The following is a 22,234-nucleotide window of genomic DNA, read 5'->3' as shown; positions in this document are numbered from 1 at the left end:
TGAAACAGAGGGCAAGAAACAGAGGGGCTGATTCAGAGGGGCTGAAACAGAGGGGCTGAATCAGAGCGGCTGAAACAGAGGGCGAGAAACAGAGGGGCTGAAACAGAGGGCGAGAAACAGAGGAGCAGAAACAGAGGGCGAGAAACAGAGGGGCTGAATCAGAGGGGCTGAATCAGAGGGGCTGAATCAGAGGGGCTGAAACAGAGGGCGAGAAACAGAGGCGCTGAAACAGAGGGGCTGAATCAGAGGGGCTGAAACAGAGGGGCTGAAACAGAGGGCGAGAAACAGAGGGGCTGAAAAAAGGGCGAGAAACAGAGGGGCTGAAACAGAGGGGCAGAAACAGAGGGGCTGAAACAGAGGGGCTGAATCGGAGGGGCTGAAACAGAGGGTCTGAAACAGAGGGGCTGAAACAGAGGGCAAGAAACAGAGGGGCTGAAACAGAGGGGCTGAAACAGAGGGGCAGAAAGAGAGGGCGAGAAACAGAGGGGCTGAATCAGAGGGGCTGAATCAGAGGGGCTGAAACAGAGGGGCTGAAACAGAGGGCGAGAAACAGAGGGGCTGAATCAGAGGGGCTGAATCAGAGGGGCTGAAACAGAGGGGCTGAAACAGAGGGCGAGAAACTAAGGGACTGAATCAGAGGGGCTGAAACATAGGGGCTGAAACAGAGGGGCTGAAACAGACGGGCTGAAACAGAGAGCCTGAAACAGAGGGGCTGAAACAGCGGGGCTGAAATAGAGGGGCTGAAACAGAGGGGCTGAATCAGAGGGGCTGAAACAGAGGGGCTGAATAAGAGGGGCTGAAACAGAGGGGTTGAATCGGAGGGGCTGAAACAGAGGGGCTGAAACAGAGGGGCAGAAACAGAGGGCGAGAAACAGAGGGGCTGAATGAGAGGGGCTGAATCAGAGGGGCTGAAACAGAGGGGCTGAAACAGAGGGCGAGAAACAGAGGGGCTGAATCAGAGGGGCTGAATCAGAGGGGCTGAATCAGAGGGGCTGAAACAGAGTGCGAGAAACAGAGGCGCTGAAACAGAGGGCGAGAAACAGAGGGGCTGAATCAGAGGGGCTGAAACAGAGGGGCTGAAACAGAGGGCGAGAAACTAAGGGACTGAATCAGAGGGGCTGAAACATAGGGGCTGAAACAGAGGGGCTGAAACAGACGGGCTGAAACAGAGAGCCTGAAACAGAGGGGCTGAAACAGAGGGGCTGAAATAGAGGGGCTGAAACAGAGGGGCTGAATCAGAGGGGCTGAAACAGAGGGGCTGAATAAGAGGGGCTGAAACAGAGGGGCTGAATCGGAGGGGCTGAAACAGAGGGGCTGAAACAGAGGGGCTGAAACAGAGGGGCAGAAACAGAGGGCGAGAAACGGAGGGGCTGAATGAGAGGGGCTGAATCAGAGGGGCTGAAACAGAGGGGCTGAAACAGAGGGCGAGAAACAGAGGGGCTGAATCAGAGGGGCTGAATCAGAGGGGCTGAAACAGAGGGCGAAAAACAGAGGCGCTGAAACAGAGGGGCTGAATCAGAGGGGCTGAAACAGAGAGGCTGAAACAGAGGGCGAGAAACAGAGGGGCTGAAACAGAGGGCGAGAAACAGAGGGGCGGAAACTAAGGGCGAAAAACAGAGGGGCTGAAACAGAGTGCGAGAAACAGAGGGGCTGAATCAGAGGGGCTGAAATAGAGGGTCTGAAACAGAGGGGCTGAATCAGAGGGGCTGAAACAGAGGGGCTGAATCAGAGGGGCTGAAACAGAGGGCGAGAAACAGAGGCGCTGAAACAGAGGGGCTGAATCAGAGGGGCTGAAACAGAGAGGCTGAAACAGAGGGCGAGAAACAGAGGGGCTGAAACAGAGGGCGAGAAACAGAGGGGCTGAAACAGAGGGGCTGAAACAGAGGGCGAGAAACAGAGGGGCGGAAACTAAGGGCGAGAAACAGAGGGGCTGAAACAGAGGGCGAGAAACAGAGGGGCTGAATCAGAGGGGCTGAAACAGAGGGCGAGAAACAGAGGGGCTGAAACAGAGGGCGAGAAACAGAGGGGCGGAAACTAAGGGCGAGAAACAGAGGGGCTGAAACAGAGGGCGAGAAACAGAGGGGCTGAATCAGAGGGGCTGAAACAGAGGGCGAGAAACAGAGGGGCTGAAACAGAGGGCGCAGAAAGAGAGGGGCTGAAACAGAGGTGCTGATACAGAGGGTGAGAAACAGAGGGGCTGAAACAGAGGGCGAGAAACAGAGGGGCTGAAACAGAGGGGCTGAAACAGAGGGGCTGATTCAGAGGGGCTGAAACAGAGGGGCTGAATCAGAGTGGCTGAAACAGAGGGCGAGAAACAGAGGGGCTGAAACAGAGGGCGAGAAACAGAGGAGCAGAAACAGAGGGCGAGAAACAGAGGGGCTGAATCAGAGGGGCTGAATCAGAGGGGCTGAATCAGAGGGGCTGAAACAGAGGGCGAGAAACAGAGGCGCTGAACCAGAGGGGCTGAATCAGAGGGGCTGAAACAGAGAGGCTGAAACAGAGGGCGAGAAACAGAGGGGCTGAAACAGAGGGCGAGAAACAGAGGGGCTGAAACAGAGGGGCTGAAACAGAGGGGCTGAAACAGAGGGCGAGAAACAGAGGGGCGGAAACTAAGGGCGAAAAACAGAGGGGCTGAAACAGAGGGCGAGAAACAGAGGGGCTGAATCAGAGGGGCTGAAATAGAGGGTCTGAAACAGAGGGGCTGAATCAGAGGGGCTGAAACAGAGGGGCTGAATCAGAGGGGCTGAAACAGAGGGCGAGAAACAGAGGCGCTGAAACAGAGGGGCTGAATCAGAGGGGCTGAAACAGAGAGGCTGAAACAGAGGGCGAGAAACAGAGGGGCTGAAACAGAGGGCGAGAAACAGAGGGGCTGAAACAGAGGGCGAGAAACAGAGGAGCAGAAACAGAGGGCGAGAAACAGAGGGGCTGAATCAGAGGGGCTGAATCAGAGGGGCTGAATCAGAGGGGCTGAACCAGAGGGCGAGAAACAGAGGCGCTGAAACAGAGGGGCTGAATCAGAGGGGCTGAAACAGAGAGGCTGAAACAGAGGGCGAGAAACAGAGGGGCTGAAACAGAGGGCGAGAAACAGAGGGGCTGAAACAGAGGGGCTGAAACAGAGGGGCTGAAACAGAGGGCGAGAAACAGAGGGGCGGAAACTAAGGGCGAGAAACAGAGGGGCTGAAACAGAGGGCGAGAAACAGAGGGGCTGAATCAGAGGGGCTGAAATAGAGGGTCTGAAACAGAGGGGCTGAATCAGAGGGGCTGAAACAGAGGGGCTGAATCAGAGGGGCTGAAACAGAGGGTGAGAAACAGAGGCGCTGAAACAGAGGGGCTGAATCAGAGGGGCTGAAACAGAGAGGCTGAAACAGAGGGCGAGAAACAGAGGGGCTGAAACAGAGGGCGAGAAACAGAGGGGCTGAAACAGAGGGGCTGAAACAGAGGGGCTGAAACAGAGGGCGAGAAACAGAGGGGCGGAAACTAAGGGCGAGAAACAGAGGGGCTGAATCAGAGGAGCTGAAACAGAGGGCGAGAAACAGAGGGGCTGAAACAGAGGGCGAGAAAGAGAGGGGCTGAAACAGAGGTGCTGATACAGAGGGTGAGAAACAGAGGGGCTGAAACAGAGGGCGAGAAACAGAGGGGCTGAAACAGAGGGGCTGAAACAGAGGGTCTGAATAAGAGGTGCTGAAACAGAGGGGCTGAATCGGAGGGGCTGAAACAGAGGGGCTGAAACAGAGGGGCTGAAACAGAGGGCAAGAAACAGTGGGGCTGAAACAGAGGGGCTGAAACAGAGGGGCAGAAACAGAGGGCGAGAAACAGAGGGGCTGAATCAGAGGGACTGAATCAGAGGGGCTGAAACAGAGGTGCTGAAACAGAGGGCGAGAAACAGAGGGGCTGAATCAGAGGGGCTGAATCAGAGGGGCTGAATCAGAGGGGCTGAAACAGAGGGCGAGAAACAGAGGCGCTGAAACAGAGGGGCTGAATCAGAGGGGCTGAAACAGAGAGGCTGAAACAGAGTGCGAGAAACAGAGGGGCTGAAACAGAGGGCGAGAAACAGAGGGGCTGAAACAGAGGGGCTGAAACAGAGGGGCTGAAACAGAGGGCGAGAAACAGAGGGGCGGAAACTAAGGGCGAGAAACAGAGGGGCTGAAACAGAGGGCGAGAAACAGAGGGGCTTAATCAGAGGGGCTGAAATAGAGGGTCTGAAACAGAGGGGCTGAATCAGAGGGGCTGAAACAGAGGGGCTGAATCAGAGGGGCTGAAACAGAGGGCGAGAAACAGAGGCGCTGAAACAGAGGGGCTGAATCAGAGGGGCTGAAACAGAGAGGCGGAAACAGAGGGCGAGAAACAGAGGGTCTGAAACAGAGGGCGAGAAACAGAGGGGCTGAAACAGAGGGGCTGAAACTGAGGGGCTGAAACAGAGGGCGAGAAACAGAGGGGCGGAAACTAAGGGCGAGAAACAGAGGGGCTGAAACAGAGGGCGAGAAACAGAGGGGCTGAATCAGAGGGGCTGAAACAGAGGGCGAGAAACAGAGGGGCTGAAACAGGGGGCGAGAAAGAGAGGGGCTGAAGCAGAGGTGCTGATACAGAGGGTGAGAAACAGAGGGGCTGAAACAGAGTGCGAGAAACAGAGGGGCTGAAACAGAGGGGCTGAATCAGAGCGGCTGAAACAGAGGGCGAGAAACAGAGGGGCTGAAACAGAGGGCGAGAAACAGAGGGGCTGAAACAGAGGGGCTGAAACAGAGAGTGCGAAACCGAGGGGCTGAAACAGAGGGCGAGAAACAGAGGGGCTGAAACAGAGGGCGAGAAACAGAGGGTCTGAAACAGAGGGCAAGAAACAGAGGGGCTGAAACCGAGTGGCTGAAACAGAAGGGCTGAAACAGAGGGGCTGAAACAGAGGGCGAGAAACAGAGGGGCTGAATCAGAGGGGCTGAATCAGAGGGGCTTTAACAGAGGGGCTGAATCAGAGTGTCTGAAACAGAAGGCGAGAAACAGAGGGGCTGAAATAGAGGGCGAGAAACAGAGGGGCAGAAACAGAGGGCGAGAAACAGAGGGGCTGAAACAAAGGGGCTGAAACAGAGGGCAAGAAACAGCGGGGCTGAAACAGAGGGCGAGAAACAGAGGGGCTGAAACAGAGGGGCTGAAACAGAGGGGTTGAAACAGAGGGCGAGAAACAGAGGGGCTGAAACAAAGGGCGAGAAACAGAGGGGCTGAAACAGAGGGGCAGAAACAGAGGGTCTGAAACAGAGGGGCTGAAACAGAGGGCAAGAAACAGAGGGGCTGAAACAGAGGGGCTGAAACAGAGGGGCAGAAACAGAGGGCGAGAAACAGAGGGGCTGAATCAGAGGGGCTGAATCAGAGGGGCTGAAACAGAGGGGCTGAAACAGAGGGCGAGAAACAGAGGGGCTGAATCAGAGGGGCTGAATCAGAGGGGCTGAAACAGAGGGCGAGAAACTAAGGGACTGAATCAGAGGGGCTGAAACAGAGGGGCTGAAACAGAGGGGCTGAAACAGACGGGCTGAAACAGAGAGCCTGAAACAGAGGGGCTGAAACAGAGGGGCTGAAATAGAGGGGCTGAAACAGAGGGGCTGAATCAGAGGGGCTGAAACAGAGGGGCTGAATCAGAGGGGCTGAAACAGAGGGGCTGAAACAGAGGGAGAGAAACAGAGGGGCTGAAACAGAGGGCGAGAAACAGAGGGGCTGAAACAGAGGGCAAGAAACAGAGTGGCTGAAACAGAGGGCGAGAAACAGAGGGGCTGAAACAGAGGGGCTGAAACAGAGGGGCTGAAACAGAGGGCGAGAAACAGAGGGGCTGAAACAGAGGGCGAGAAACAGAGGGGCTGAAACAGAGGGCGAGAAACAGAGGGCGAGAAACAGAGGGACTGAAACAGAGGGTCTGAAACAGAGTGGCTGAAACAGAGGGCGAGAAACAGACGGGCAGAAACAGAGGGCGAGAAACAGAGGGACTGAAACAAAGGGGCTGAAACAGAGAGCGCGAAACAGGGGGACTGAAACAGAGGGCGAGAAACAGAGGGGCTGAAACAGAGGGCGAGAAACAGAGGGGCTGAAACAGAGGGCGAGAAACAGAGGGGCTGAAACAGAGGGCAAGAAACAGAGGGGCTGAAACATCGTGGCTGAAACAGAGGGCGAGAAACAGAGGGGCTGAATCAGATGGGCTGAAACAGAGGGGCTGAAACAGAGGGCGAGAAACAGAGGGGCTGAGACAGAGGGCGAGAAACAGAGGGCGAGAAACAGAGGGGCTGAAAAAGAGCGCTGAAACAAAGGGGCTGAAACAAAGCGCCTGATACAGAGGGCGAGAAACAGAGGGGCTGAAACAGAGGGCGAGAAACAGAGGGGCTGAAACAGAGGGGCTGAAACAGAGGGGCTGAAACAGTGGGGCTGAAACAGAGGGCGAGAAACAGAGAGGCTGAAACACAGGGCGAGAAACAGAGGGGCTGAAACAGAGGGCGAGAAACAGAGGGGCTGAAACAGAGGGACTGAAACAGAGGGGCTGAAACAGAGGGGCTGAAACAGAGGGCGAGAAACAGAGTGGCTGAAACAGAGGGCGAGAAACAGAGTGGCTGAAACAGAGGGTAAGAAACAGAGGGGCTGAAACAGAGGTCGAGAAACAGAGGGGCTGAAACAGAGGGGCTGAAACAGAGGGGCGGAAACAGAGGGGCTGAAACAGAGAGCGACAAACAGAGGGGCTGAAACAGAGGGCCAGAAACAAAGCGGCTGAAACAGAGGGCGAGAAACAGAGTGGCTGAAACAAAGGGGCTGAAACAGTGGTGCTAAAGTAGAGGTGCTGAAACAGAGGGCGAGAAATAGAGGGGCTGAAACAGAGGGCGAGAAACAGAGGGGCTGAAACAGAGGGCGTGAAACAGAGGGGCTGAAACAGAGGGCGAGAAACAGAGGGGCTGAAACAGAGGGGCTGAAACAGAGGGGCTGAAACAGAGGGCGAGAAACAGAGGGGCTGAAACAGAGGGCGAGAAACAGAGGGGCTGAAACAGAGGGCGAGAATCAGAGGGGCTGAAACAGAGGGCGAGAAACAGAGGGGCTGAAACAGAGGGGCTGAAACAGAGGGGCTGAAACAGAGGGCGAGAAACAGAGGGGCTGAAACAGAGGGCGAGAAACAGAGGGGCTGAATCAGAGGGGCGGAAACAGAGGGCGAGATACAGAGGGGCTGAAACAGAGGTGCTGAAACAGAGGGGCTGAAACAGGGGGGCTGAAACAGAGGGCGAGAAACAGAGGGGCTGAAACAGAGGGCGAGAAACAGAGGGGCTGAAACAGAGGGCGAGAAACAGAGGGCGAAAAACAGAGGGACTGAAACAGAGGCTCTGAAACAGAGGGGCTGAAACAGAGGGAGAGAAACAGACGGGCAGAAACAGAGGGCGAGAAACAGAGTGACTGAAACAAAGGGGCTGAAACAGAGAGCGCGAAACAGAGGGACTGAAACAGAGGGCGAGAAACAGAGGGGCTGAAACAGAGGGCGAGAAACAGAGGGGCTGAAACAGAGGGCGAGAAACAGAGGGGCTGAAACAGAGGGCAAGAAGCAGAGGGGCTGAATCAGTGTGGCTGAAACAGAGGGCGAGAAACAGAGGGGCTGAATCGGACGGGCTGAATCAGATTGGCTGAAACAGAGGGGCTGAAACAGAGGGCGAGAAACATAGGGGCTGAAACAGAGGGCGAGAAACAGAGGGCGAGAAACAGAGGGGCTGAAAAAGAGGGGCTGAAACAAAGGGGCTGAAACAAAGCGCCTGATACAGAGGGCGAGAAACAGAGGGGCTGAAACAGAGGGCGAGAAACAGAGGGGCTGAAACAGAGGGGCTGAAACAGAGGGGCTGAAACAGTGGGGCTGAAACAGAGGGCGAGAAACAGAGAGGCTGAAACACAGGGTGAGAAACAGAGGGGCTGAAACAGAGGTCGAGAAACAGAGGGGCTGAAACAGAGGGGCTGAAACAGAGGGGCGGAAACAGAGGGGCTGAAACAGAGAGCGACAAATAGAGGGGCTGAAACAGAGGGCCAGAAACAAAGCGGCTGAAACAGAGGGCGAGAAACAGAGTGGCTGAAACAAAGGGGCTGAAACAGTGGTGCTAAAGTAGAGGGGCTGAAACAGAGGGCGAGAAACAGAGGGGCTGAAACAGAGGGCGAGAAACAGAGGGGCTGAAACAGAGGGCGAGAAACAGAGGGGCTGAAACAGAGGGGCTGAAACAGAGGGGCTGAAACAGAGGGCGAGAAACAGAGGGGCTGAAACAGAGGGCGAGAAACAGAGGGGCTGAAACAGAGGGCGAGAATCAGAGGGGCTGAAACAGAGGGCGAGAAACAGAGGGGCTGAAACAGAGGGGCTGAAACAGAGGGGCTGAAACAGTGGGCGAGAAACAGAGGGGCTGAAACAGAGGGCGAGAAACAGAGGGGCTGAATCAGAGGGGCGGAAACAGAGGGCGAGATACAGAGGGGCTGAAACAGAGGTGCTGAAACAGAGGGGCTGAAACAGGGGGGCTGAAACAGAGGGCGAGAAACAGAGGGGCTGAAACAGAGGGCGAGAAACAGAGGGGCTGAAACAGAGGGCGAGAAACAGAGGGCGAAAAACAGAGGGACTGAAACAGAGGGTCTGAAACAGAGGGGCTGAAACAGAGGGAGAGAAACAGACGGGCAGAAACAGAGGGCGAGAAACAGAGTGACTGAAACAAAGGGGCTGAAACAGAGAGCGCGAAACAGAGGGACTGAAACAGAGGGCGAGAAACAGAGGGGCTGAAACAGAGGGCGAGAAACAGAGGGGCTGAAACAGAGGGCGAGAAACAGAGGGGCTGAAACAGAGGGCAAGAAGCAGAGGGGCTGAATCAGTGTGGCTGAAACATAGGGCGAGAAACAGAGGGGCTGAATCGGACGGGCTGAATCAGATTGGCTGAAACAGAGGGGCTGAAACAGAGGGCGAGAAACATAGGGGCTGAAACAGAGGGCGAGAAACAGAGGGCGAGAAACAGAGGGGCTGAAAAAGAGGGGCTGAAACAAAGGGGCTGAAACAAAGCGCCTGATACAGAGGGCGAGAAACAGAGGGGCTGAAACAGAGGGCGAGAAACAGAGGGGCTGAAACAGAGGGGCTGAAACAGAGGGGCTGAAACAGTGGGGCTGAAACAGAGGGCGAGAAACAGAGAGGCTGAAACACAGGGTGAGAAACAGAGGGGCTGAAACAGAGGGCGAGAAACAGAGGGGCTGAAACAGAGGGGCTGAAACAGAGGGCGAGAAACAGAGTGGCTGAAACAGAGGGCGAGAAACAGAGTGGCTGAAACAGAGGGGCTGAAACAGAGGGGCTGAAACAGAGGGCGAGAAACAGAGGGGCTGAATCAGAGGGGCTGAATCAGAGGGGCTGAATCAGAGGGGCTGAAACAGAGGGCGAGAAACAAAGGCGCTGAAACAGAGGTGCTGAAACAGAGGGGCTGAAACAGGGGGGCTGAAAAAGAGGGGCTGAAACAAAGGGGCTGAAACAAAGCGCCTGATACAGAGGGCGAGAAACAGAGGGGCTGAAACAGAGGGCGAGAAACAGAGGGGCTGAAACAGAGGGGCTGAAACAGAGGGGCTGAAACAGTGGGGCTGAAACAGAGGGCGAGAAACAGAGAGGCTGAAACACAGGGTGAGAAACAGAGGGGCTGAAACAGAGGTCGAGAAACAGAGGGGCTGAAACAGAGGGGCTGAAACAGAGGGGCGGAAACAGAGGGGCTGAAACAGAGAGCGACAAATAGAGGGGCTGAAACAGAGGGCCAGAAACAAAGCGGCTGAAACAGAGGGCGAGAAACAGAGTGGCTGAAACAAAGGGGCTGAAACAGTGGTGCTAAAGTAGAGGGGCTGAAACAGAGGGCGAGAAATAGAGGGGCTGAAACAGAGGGCGAGAAACAGAGGGGCTGAAACAGAGGGCGAGAAACAGAGGGGCTGAAACAGAGGGCGAGAAACAGAGGGGCTGAAACAGAGGGGCTGAAACAGAGGGGCTGAAACAGAGGGCGAGAAACAGAGGGGCTGAAACAGAGGGCGAGAAACAGAGGGGCTGAAACAGAGGGCGAGAATCAGAGGGGCTGAAACAGAGGGCGAGAAACAGAGGGGCTGAAACAGAGGGGCTGAAACAGAGGGGCTGAAACAGTGGGCGAGAAACAGAGGGGCTGAAACAGAGGGCGAGAAACAGAGGGGCTGAATCAGAGGGGCGGAAACAGAGGGCGAGATACAGAGGGGCTGAAACAGAGGTGCTGAAACAGAGGGGCTGAAACAGGGGGGCTGAAACAGAGGGCGAGAAACAGAGGGGCTGAAACAGAGGGCGAGAAACAGAGGGGCTGAAACAGAGGGCGAGAAACAGAGGGCGAAAAACAGAGGGACTGAAACAGAAGGTCTGAAACAGAGGGGCTGAAACAGAGGGAGAGAAACAGACGGGCAGAAACAGAGGGCGAGAAACAGAGTGACTGAAACAAAGGGGCTGAAACAGAGAGCGCGAAACAGAGGGACTGAAACAGAGGGCGAGAAACAGAGGGGCTGAAACAGAGGGCGAGAAACAGAGGGGCTGAAACAGAGGGCGAGAAACAGAGGGGCTGAAACAGAGGGCAAGAAGCAGAGGGGCTGAATCAGTGTGGCTGAAACATAGGGCGAGAAACAGAGGGGCTGAATCGGACGGGCTGAATCAGATTGGCTGAAACAGAGGGGCTGAAACAGAGGGCGAGAAACATAGGGGCTGAAACAGAGGGCGAGAAACAGAGGGCGAGAAACAGAGGGGCTGAAAAAGAGGGGCTGAAACAAAGGGGCTGAAACAAAGCGCCTGATACAGAGGGCGAGAAACAGAGGGGCTGAAACAGAGGGCGAGAAACAGAGGGGCTGAAACAGAGGGGCTGAAACAGAGGGGCTGAAACAGTGGGGCTGAAACAGAGGGCGAGAAACAGAGAGGCTGAAACACAGGGTGAGAAACAGAGGGGCTGAAACAGAGGGCGAGAAACAGAGGGGCTGAAACAGAGGGGCTGAAACAGAGGGCGAGAAACAGAGTGGCTGAAACAGAGGGCGAGAAACAGAGTGGCTGAAACAGAGGGGCTGAAACAGAGGGGCTGAAACAGAGGGCGAGAAACAGAGGGGCTGAATCAGAGGGGCTGAATCAGAGGGGCTGAATCAGAGGGGCTGAAACAGAGGGCGAGAAACAAAGGCGCTGAAACAGAGGGGCTGAATCAGAGGGGCTGAAACAGAGAGGCTGAAACAGAGGGCGAGAAACAGAGGGGCTGAAACAGAGGGAGAGAAACAGAGGGGCTGAAACAGAGGGGCTGAAACAGAGGGGCTAAAACAGAGGGCGAGAAACAGAGGGGCGGAAACTAAGGGCGAGAAACAGAGGGGCTGAAACAGAGGGCGAGAAACAGAGGGTCTGAAACAGAGGGCGAGAAACAGAGGGTCTGAAACATAGGGGCTGAATCAGAGGGGCTGAAACAGAGGGGCTGAATCAGAGGGGCTGAAACAGAGGGCGAGAAGCAGAGGCGCTGAAACAGAGGGGCTGAATCAGAGGGGCTGAAACAGAGAGGCTGAAACAGAGGGCGAGAAACAGAGGGGCTGAAACAGAGGGCGAGAAACAGAGGGGCTGAAACAGAGGGCGAGAATCAGAGGGGCTGAAACAGAGGGCGAGAAACAGAGGGGCTGAAACAGAGGGGCTGAAACAGAGGGGCTGAAACAGAGGGCGAGAAACAGAGGGGCTGAAACAGAGGGCGAGAAACAGAGGGGCTGAATCAGAGGGGCGGAAACAGAGGGCGAGATACAGAGGGGCTGAAACAGAGGTGCTGAAACAGAGGGGCTGAAACAGGGGGGCTGAAACAGAGGGCGAGAAACAGAGGGGCTGAAACAGAGGGCGAGAAACAGAGGGGCTGAAACAGAGGGCGAGAAACAGAGGGCGAAAAACAGAGGGACTGAAACAGAGGCTCTGAAACAGAGGGGCTGAAACAGAGGGAGAGAAACAGACGGGCAGAAACAGAGGGCGAGAAACAGAGTGACTGAAACAAAGGGGCTGAAACAGAGAGCGCGAAACAGAGGGACTGAAACAGAGGGCGAGAAACAGAGGGGCTGAAACAGAGGGCGAGAAACAGAGGGGCTGAAACAGAGGGCGAGAAACAGAGGGGCTGAAACAGAGGGCAAGAAGCAGAGGGGCTGAATCAGTGTGGCTGAAACAGAGGGCGAGAAACAGAGGGGCTGAATCGGACGGGCTGAATCAGATTGGCTGAAACAGAGGGGCTGAAACAGAGGGCGAGAAACATAGGGGCTGAAACAGAGGGCGAGAAACAGAGGGCGAGAAACAGAGGGGCTGAAAAAGAGGGGCTGAAACAAAGGGGCTGAAACAAAGCGCCTGATACAGAGGGCGAGAAACAGAGGGGCTGAAACAGAGGGCGAGAAACAGAGGGGCTGAAACAGAGGGGCTGAAACAGAGGGGCTGAAACAGTGGGGCTGAAACAGAGGGCGAGAAACAGAGAGGCTGAAACACAGGGTGAGAAACAGAGGGGCTGAAACAGAGGTCGAGAAACAGAGGGGCTGAAACAGAGGGGCTGAAACAGAGGGGCGGAAACAGAGGGGCTGAAACAGAGAGCGACAAATAGAGGGGCTGAAACAGAGGGCCAGAAACAAAGCGGCTGAAACAGAGGGCGAGAAACAGAGTGGCTGAAACAAAGGGGCTGAAACAGTGGTGCTAAAGTAGAGGGGCTGAAACAGAGGGCGAGAAATAGAGGGGCTGAAACAGAGGGCGAGAAACAGAGGGGCTGAAACAGAGGGCGAGAAACAGAGGGGCTGAAACAGAGGGCGAGAAACAGAGGGGCTGAAACAGAGGGGCTGAAACAGAGGGGCTGAAACAGAGGGCGAGAAACAGAGGGGCTGAAACAGAGGGCGAGAAACAGAGGGGCTGAAACAGAGGGCGAGAATCAGAGGGGCTGAAACAGAGGGCGAGAAACAGAGGGGCTGAAACAGAGGGGCTGAAACAGAGGGGCTGAAACAGTGGGCGAGAAACAGAGGGGCTGAAACAGAGGGCGAGAAACAGAGGGGCTGAATCAGAGGGGCGGAAACAGAGGGCGAGATACAGAGGGGCTGAAACAGAGGTGCTGAAACAGAGGGGCTGAAACAGGGGGGCTGAAACAGAGGGCGAGAAACAGAGGGGCTGAAACAGAGGGCGAGAAACAGAGGGGCTGAAACAGAGGGCGAGAAACAGAGGGCGAAAAACAGAGGGACTGAAACAGAGGGTCTGAAACAGAGGGGCTGAAACAGAGGGAGAGAAACAGACGGGCAGAAACAGAGGGCGAGAAACAGAGTGACTGAAACAAAGGGGCTGAAACAGAGAGCGCGAAACAGAGGGACTGAAACAGAGGGCGAGAAACAGAGGGGCTGAAACAGAGGGCGAGAAACAGAGGGGCTGAAACAGAGGGCGAGAAACAGAGGGGCTGAAACAGAGGGCAAGAAGCAGAGGGGCTGAATCAGTGTGGCTGAAACATAGGGCGAGAAACAGAGGGGCTGAATCGGACGGGCTGAATCAGATTGGCTGAAACAGAGGGGCTGAAACAGAGGGCGAGAAACATAGGGGCTGAAACAGAGGGCGAGAAACAGAGGGCGAGAAACAGAGGGGCTGAAAAAGAGGGGCTGAAACAAAGGGGCTGAAACAAAGCGCCTGATACAGAGGGCGAGAAACAGAGGGGCTGAAACAGAGGGCGAGAAACAGAGGGGCTGAAACAGAGGGGCTGAAACAGAGGGGCTGAAACAGTGGGGCTGAAACAGAGGGCGAGAAACAGAGAGGCTGAAACACAGGGTGAGAAACAGAGGGGCTGAAACAGAGGGCGAGAAACAGAGGGGCTGAAACAGAGGGGCTGAAACAGAGGGCGAGAAACAGAGTGGCTGAAACAGAGGGCGAGAAACAGAGTGGCTGAAACAGAGGGGCTGAAACAGAGGGGCTGAAACAGAGGGCGAGAAACAGAGGGGCTGAATCAGAGGGGCTGAATCAGAGGGGCTGAATCAGAGGGGCTGAAACAGAGGGCGAGAAACAAAGGCGCTGAAACAGAGGGGCTGAATCAGAGGGGCTGAAACAGAGAGGCTGAAACAGAGGGCGAGAAACAGAGGGGCTGAAACAGAGGGAGAGAAACAGAGGGGCTGAAACAGAGGGGCTGAAACAGAGGGGCTAAAACAGAGGGCGAGAAACAGAGGGGCGGAAACTAAGGGCGAGAAACAGAGGGGCTGAAACAGAGGGCGAGAAACAGAGGGTCTGAAACAGAGGGCGAGAAACAGAGGGTCTGAAACAGAGGGGCTGAATCAGAGGGGCTGAAACAGAGGGGCTGAATCAGAGGGGCTGAAACAGAGGGCGAGAAGCAGAGGCGCTGAAACAGAGGGGCTGAATCAGAGGGGCTGAAACAGAGAGGCTGAAACAGAGGGCGAGAAACAGAGGGGCTGAAACAGAGGGCGAGAAACAGAGGGGCTGAAACAGAGGGGCTAAAACTGAGGGGCTGAAACAGAGGGCGAGAAACAGAGGGGCGGAAACTAAGGGCGAGAAACAGAGGGGCTGAAACAGAGGGCGAGAAACAGAGGGGCTGAATCAGAGGGGCTGAAACAGAGGGCGAGAAACAGAGGGGCTGAAACAGATGGCGAGAAAGAGAGGGGCTGAAACAGAGGTGCTGATACAGAGGGTGAGAAACAGAGGGGCTGAAACAGAGGGCGAGAAACAGAGGGGTTGAAACAGAGGGTGAGAAACAGAGGGGCGGAAACTAAGGGCGAGAAACAGAGGGGCTGAAACAGAGGGCGAGAAACAGAGGGGCTGAATCAGAGGGGCTGAAACAGAGGGCGAGAAACAGAGGGGCTAAAACAGAGGGCGAGAAAGAGAGCGGCTGAAACAGAGGTGCTGATACAGAGGGTGAGAAACAGAGGGGCTGAAACAGAGGGCGAGAAACAGAGGGGCTGAAACAGAGGGGCTGAAACAGAGGGGCTGATTCAGAGGGGCTGAAACAGAGGGGCTGAATCAGAGGGGCTGAAACAGAGGGGCTGAAACAGAGGGGCTGAAACAGAGGGCGAGAAACAGAGGGGCTGAAACAGAGGGCGAGAAACAGAGGAGCAGAAACAGAGGGCGAGAAACAGAGGGGCTGAAACACAGGGGCTGAAACAGAGAGTGCGAAACCGAGGGGCTGAAACAGAGGGCGAGAAACAGAGGGGCTGAAACAGAGTGCGAGAAACAGAGGGGCTGAAACAGAGGGCAAGAAACAGAGGGGCTGAAACCGAGTGGCTGAAACAGAAGGGCTGAAACAGAGGGGCTGAAACAGAGGGCGAGAAACAGAGGGGCTGAATCAGAGGGGCTGAATCAGAGGGGCTGAAACAGAGGGGCTGAATCAGAGGGTCTGAAACAGAAGGCGAGAAACAGAGGGGCTGAAACAGAGGGCGAGAAACAGAGGGGCAGAAACAGAGGGCGAGAAACAGAGGGGCTGAAACAAAGGGGCTGAAACAGCGGGCAAGAAACAGAGGGGCTGAAACAGAGGGCGAGAAACAGAGGGGCTGAAACAGAGGGGCTGAAACAGAGGGGCTGAAACAGAGGGCGAGAAACAGAGGGGCTGAAACAAAGGGCGAGAAACAGAGGGGCTGAAACAGAGGGGCAGAAACAGAGGGGCTGAAACAGAGGGGCTGAATCGGAGGGGCTGAAACAGAGGGTCTGAAACAGAGGGGCTGAAACAGACGGCAAGAAACAGAGGGGCTGAAACAGAGGGGCTGAAACAGAGGGGCAGCAACAGAGGGCGAGAAACAGAGGGGCTGAATCAGAGGGGCTGAATCAGAGGGGCTGAAACAGAGGGGCTGAAACAGAGGGCGAGAAACAGAGGGGCTGAATCAGAGGGGCTGAATCAGAGGGGCTGAAACAGAGGGGCTGAAACAGAGGGCGAGAAACTAAGGGACTGAATCAGAGGGGCTGAAACAGAGTGGCTGAAACAGAGGGGCTGAAACAGACGGGCTGAAACAGAGAGCCTGAAACAGAGGGGCTGAAACAGAGGGGCTGAAATAGAGGGGCTGAAACAGAGGGGCTGAAACAGAGGGGCAGAAACAGAGGGGCTGAAACAGAGGGGCTGAATCGGAGGGGCTGAAACAGAGGGTCTGAAACAGAGGGGCTGAAACAGAGGGCAAGAAACAGAGGGGCTGAAACAGAGGGGCTGAAACAGAGGGGCAGAAACAGAGGGCGAGAAACAGAGGGGCTGAAACAGAGGGGCTGAAACAGAGGGCGAGAAACAGAGGCGCTGAAACAGAGGGGCTGAATCAGAGGGGCTGATTCAGAGGGGCTGAAACAGAGGGCGAGAAACAGAGGGGCTGAAAAAGAGGGCGAGAAAGAGAGGGGCTGAAACAGAGGTGCTGATACAGAGGGTGAGAAACAGAGGGGCTGAAACAGAGGGCGAGAAACAGAGGGGCTGAAACAGAGGGGCTGAAACAGAGGGGCTGAATAAGAGGGGCTGAAACAGAGGGGCTGAATCGGAGGGGCTGAAACAGAGGGGCTGAAACAGAGGGGCTGAAACAGAGGGCAAGAAACAGAGGGGCTGAAACAGAGGGCGAGAAACAGAGGAGCAGAAACAGAGGGCGAGAAACAGAGGGGCTGAATCAGAGGGGCTGAATCAGAGGGGCTGAAACAGAGGGGCTGAAACAGAGGGGCTGAAACAGAGGGCAAGAAACAGAGGGGCTGATTCAGAGGGGCTGAAACAGAGGGGCTGAATCAGAGCGGCTGAAACAGAGGGCGAGAAACAGTGGGGCTGAAACAGAGGGCGAGAAACAGAGGAGCAGAAACAGAGGGCGAGAAACAGAGGGGCTGAATCAGAGGGTCTGAATCAGAGGGGCTGAATCAGAGGGGCTGAAACAGAGGGCGAGAAACAGAGGGGCTGAAACAGAGGGGCTGAATCAGAGGGGCTGAAACAGAGGGGCTGAAACAGAGGGCGAGAAACAGAGGGGCTGAAACAAAGGGCGAGAAACAGAGGGGCTGAAACAGAGGGGCAGAAACAGAGGGGCTGAAACAGAGGGGCTGAATCGGAGGGGCTGAAACAGAGGGTCTGAAACAGAGGGGCTGAAACAGAGGGCAAGAAACAGAGGGGCTGAAACAGAGGGGCTGAAACAGAGGGGCAGAAACAGAGGGCGAGAAACAGAGGGGCTGAATCAGAGGGGCTGAATCAGAGGGGCTGAAACAGAGGGGCTGAAACAGAGGGCGAGAAACAGAGGGGCTGAATCAGAGGGGCTGAATCAGAGGGGCTGAAACAGAGGGGCTGAAACAGAGGGCGAGAAACTAAGGGACTGAATCAGAGGGGCTGAAACATAGGGGCTGAAACAGAGGGGCTGAAACAGACGGGCTGAAACAGAGAGCCTGAAACAGAGGGGCTGAAACAGAGGGGTTGAAATAGAGGGGCTGAAACAGAGGGGCTGAATCAGAGGGGCTGAAACAGAGGGGCTGAATAAGAGGGGCTGAAACAGAGGGGTTGAATCGGAGGGGCTGAAACAGAGGGGCTGAAACAGAGGGGCTGAAACAGAGGGGCAGAAACAGAGGGCGAGAAACAGAGGGGCTGAATGAGAGGGGCTGAATCAGAGGGGCTGAAACAGAGGGGCTGAAACAGAGGGCGAGAAACAGAGGGGCTGAATCAGAGGGGCTGAATCAGAGGGGCTGAATCAGAGGGGCTGAAACAGAGGGCGAGAAACAGAGGCGCTGAAACAGAGGGGCTGAATCAGAGGGGCTGAAACATAGGGGCTGAAACAGAGGGGCTGAAACAGACGGGCTGAAACAGAGAGCCTGAAACAGAGGGGCTGAAACAGAGGGGCTGAAATAGAGGGGCTGAAACAGAGGGGCTGAATCAGAGGGGCTGAAACAGAGGGGCTGAATAAGAGGGGCTGAAACAGAGGGGCTGAATCGGAGGGGCTGAAACAGAGGGGCTGAAACAGAGGGGCTGAAACAGAGGGGCAGAAACTGAGGGCGAGAAACAGAGGGGCTGAATGAGAGGGGCTGAATCAGAGGGGCTGAAACAGAGGGGCTGAAACAGAGGGCGAGAAACAGGGGGGCTGAATCAGAGGGGCTGAATCAGAGGGGCTGAATCAGAGGGGCTGAAACAGAGGGCGAAAAACAGAGGCGCTGAAACAGAGGGGCTGAATCAGAGGGGCTGAAACAGAGAGGCTGAAACAGAGGGCGAGAAACAGAGGGGCTGAAACAGAGGGCGAGAAACAGAGGGGCTGAAACAGAGGGGCTGAAACAGAGGGCGAGAAACAGAGGGGCGGAAACTAAGGGCGAAAAACAGAGGGGCTGAAACAGAGGGCGAGAAACAGAGGGGCTGAATCAGAGGGGCTGAAATAGAGGGTCTGAAACAGAGGGGCTGAATCAGAGGGGCTGAAACAGAGGGGCTGAATCAGAGGGGCTGAAACTTAGGGCGAGAAACAGAGGCGCTGAAACAGAGGGGCTGAATCAGAGGGGCTGAAGCAGTGAGGCTGAAACAGAGGGCGAGAAACAGAGGGGCTGAAACAGAGGGCGAGAAACAGAGGGGCTGAAACAGAGGGGCTGAAACGGAGGGCGAGAAACAGAGGGGCGGAAACTAAGGGCGAGAAACAGAGGGGCTAAAACAGAGGGCGAGAAACAGAGGGGCTGAATCAGAGGGGCTGAAACAGAGGGCGAGAAACAGAGGGGCTGAAACAGAGGGGGAGAAACAGAGGGGCGGAAACTAAGGGCGAGAAACAGAGGGGCTGAAACAGAGGGCGAGAGACAGAGGGGCTGAATCAGAGGGGCTGAAACAGAGGGCGAGAAACAGAGGGGCTGAAACAGAGGGCGCAGAAAGAGAGGGGCTGAAACAGAGGTGCTGATACAGAGGGTGAGAAACAGAGGGGCTGAAACAGAGGGCGAGAAACAGAGGGGCTGAAACAGAGGGGCTGAAACAGAGGGCCTGATTCAGAGGGGCTGAAACAGAGGGGCTGAATCAGAGCGGCTGAAACAGAGGGCGAGAAACAGAGGGGCTGAAACAGAGGGCGAGAAACAGAGGAGCAGAAACAGAGGGCGAGAAACAGAGGGGCTGAATCAGAGGGGCTGAATCAGAGGGGCTGAATCAGAGGGGCTGAAACAGAGGGCGAGAAACAGAGGCGCTGAAACAGAGGGGCTGAATCAGAGGGGCTGAAACAGAGAGGCTGAAACAGAGGGCGAGAAACAGAGGGGCTGAAACAGAGGGCGAGAAACAGAGGGGCTGAAACAGAGGGGCTGAAACAGAGGGGCTGAAACAGAGGGCGAGAAACAGAGGGGCGGAAACTAAGGGCGAGAAACAGAGGGGCTGAAACAGAGGGCGAGAAACAGAGGGGCTGAATCAGAGGGGCTGAAATAGTGGGTCTGAAACAGAGGGGCTGAATCAGAGTGGCTGAAACAGAAGGGCTGAATCAGAGGGGCTGAAACAGAGGGCGAGAAACAGAGGCGCTGAAACAGAGGGGCTGAATCAGAGGGGCTGAAACAGAGAGGCTGAAACAGAGGGCGAGAAACAGAGGGGCTGAAACAGAGGGCGAGAAACAGAGGGGCTGAAACAGAGGGCGAGAAACAGAGGAGCAGAAACAGAGGGCGAGAAACAGAGGGGCTGAATCAGAGGGGCTGAATCAGAGGGGCTGAATCAGAGGGGCTGAAACAGAGGGCGAGAAACAGAGGCGCTGAAACAGAGGGGCTGAATCAGAGGGGCTGAAACAGAGAGACTGAAACAGAGGGCGAGAAACAGAGGGGCTGAAACAGAGGGCGAGAAACAGAGGGGCTGAAACAGAGGGGCTGAAACTGAGGGGCTGAAACAGAGGGCCAGAAACAGAGGGTTCGGAAACTAAGGGCGAGAAACAGAGGGGCTGAAACAGAGGGCGAGAAACAGAGGGTCTGAATCAGAGGGGCTGAAATAGAGGGTCTGAAACAGAGGGGCTGAATCAGAGGGGCTGAAACAGAGGGGCTGAATCAGAGGGGCTGAAACAGAGGGCGAGAAACAGAGGCGCTGAAACAGAAGGGCTGAATCAGAGGCGCTGAAACAGAGGGGCTGAATCAGAGGGGCTGAAGCAGTGAGGCTGAAACAGAGGGCGAGAAACAGAGGGGCGGAAACTAAGGGCGAGAAACAGAGGGGCTGAAACAGAGGGCGAGAAACAGAGGGGCTGAATCAGAGGGGCTGAAACAGAGGGCGAGAAACAGAGGGGCTGAAACAGAGGGGGAGAAACAGAGGGGCGGAAACTAAGGGCGAGAAACAGAGGGGCTGAAACAGAGGGCGAGAGACAGAGGGGCTGAATCAGAGGGGCTGAAACAGAGGGCGAGAAACAGAGGGGCTGAAACAGAGGGCGCAGAAAGAGAGGGGCTGAAACAGAGGTGCTGATACAGAGGGTGAGAAACAGAGGGGCTGAAACAGAGGGCGAGAAACAGAGGGGCTGAAACAGAGGGGCTGAAACAGAGGGGCTGATTCAGAGGGGCTGAAACAGAGGGGCTGAATCAGAGCGGCTGAAACAGAGGGCGAGAAACAGAGGGGCTGAAACAGAGGGCGAGAAACAGAGGAGCAGAAACAGAGGGCGAGAAACAGAGGGGCTGAATCAGAGGGGCTGAATCAGAGGGGCTGAATCAGAGGGGCTGAAACAGAGGGCGAGAAACAGAGGCGCTGAAACAGAGGGGCTGAATCAGAGGGGCTGAAACAGAGAGGCTGAAACAGAGGGCGAGAAACAGAGGGGCTGAAACAGAGGGCGAGAAACAGAGGGGCTGAAACAGAGGGGCTGAAACAGAGGGGCTGAAACAGAGGGCGAGAAACAGAGGGGCGGAAACTAAGGGCGAGAAACAGAGGGGCTGAAACAGAGGGCGAGACACAGAGGGGCTGAATCAGAGGGGCTGAAATAGTGGGTCTGAAACAGAGGGGCTGAATCAGAGTGGCTGAAACAGAAGGGCTGAATCAGAGGGGCTGAAACAGAGGGCGAGAAACAGAGGCGCTGAAACAGAGGGGCTGAATCAGAGGGGCTGAAACAGAGAGGCTGAAACAGAGGGCGAGAAACAGAGGGGCTGAAACAGAGGGCGAGAAACAGAGGGGCTGAAACAGAGGGCGAGAAACAGAGGAGCAGAAACAGAGGGCGAGAAACAGAGGGGCTGAATCAGAGGGGCTGAATCAGAGGGGCTGAATCAGAGGGGCTGAAACAGAGGGCGAGAAACAGAGGCGCTGAAACAGAGGGGCTGAATCAGAGGGGCTGAAACAGAGAGACTGAAACAGAGGGCGAGAAACAGAGGGGCTGAAACAGAGGGCGAGAAACAGAGGGGCTGAAACAGAGGGGCTGAAACTGAGGGGCTGAAACAGAGGGCCAGAAACAGAGGGTTCGGAAACTAAGGGCGAGAAACAGAGGGGCTGAAACAGAGGGCGAGAAACAGAGGGTCTGAATCAGAGGGGCTGAAATAGAGGGTCTGAAACAGAGGGGCTGAATCAGAGGGGCTGAAACAGAGGGGCTGAATCAGAGGGGCTGAAACAGAGGGCGAGAAACAGAGGCGCTGAAACAGAAGGGCTGAATCAGAGGGGCTGAAACAGAGTGGCTGAAACAGAGGGCGAGAAACAGAGGGGCTGAAACAGAGGGCGAGAAACAGAGGGGCTGAAACAGAGGGGCTGAAACAGAGGGGCTGAAACAGAGGGCGAGAAACAGAGGGGCGGAAACTAAGGGCGAGAAACAGAGGGGCTGAATCAGAGGGGCTGAAACAGAGGGCGAGAAACAGAGGGGCTGAAACAGGGGTGCTGATACAGAGGGTGAGAAACAGAGGGGCTGAAACAGAGGGCGAGAAACAGAGGGGCTGAAACAGAGGGGCTGAAACAGAGGGTCTGAATAAGAGGGGCTGAAACAGAGGGGCTGAATCGGAGGGGCTGAAACAGAGGGGCTGAAACAGAGGGGCTGAAACAGAGGGCAAGAAACAGAGGGGCTGAAACAGAGGGGCTGAAACAGAGGGGCAGAAACAGAGGGCGAGAAACAGAGGGGCTGAATCAGAGGGACTGAATCAGAGGGGCTGAAACAGAGGGGCTGAAACAGAGGGCGAGAAACAGAGGGGCTGAATCAGAGGGGCTGAATCAGAGGGGCTGAATCAGAGGGGCTGAAACATAGGGCGAGAAACAGAGGCGCTGAAACAGAGGGGCTGAATCAGAGGGGCTGAAACAGAGAGGCTGAAACAGAGGGCGAGAAACAGAGGGGCTGAAACAGAGGGCGAGAAACAGAGGGGCTGAAACAGAGGGGCTGAAACAGAGGGGCTGAAACAGAGGGC

Source organism: Chiloscyllium punctatum, chromosome 32 (assembly GCF_047496795.1).
Source record: "Chiloscyllium punctatum isolate Juve2018m chromosome 32, sChiPun1.3, whole genome shotgun sequence".
Lineage (NCBI taxonomy): Eukaryota > Metazoa > Chordata > Chondrichthyes > Orectolobiformes > Hemiscylliidae > Chiloscyllium > Chiloscyllium punctatum.
Note: the sequence above shows the minus strand (reverse complement) of the source record.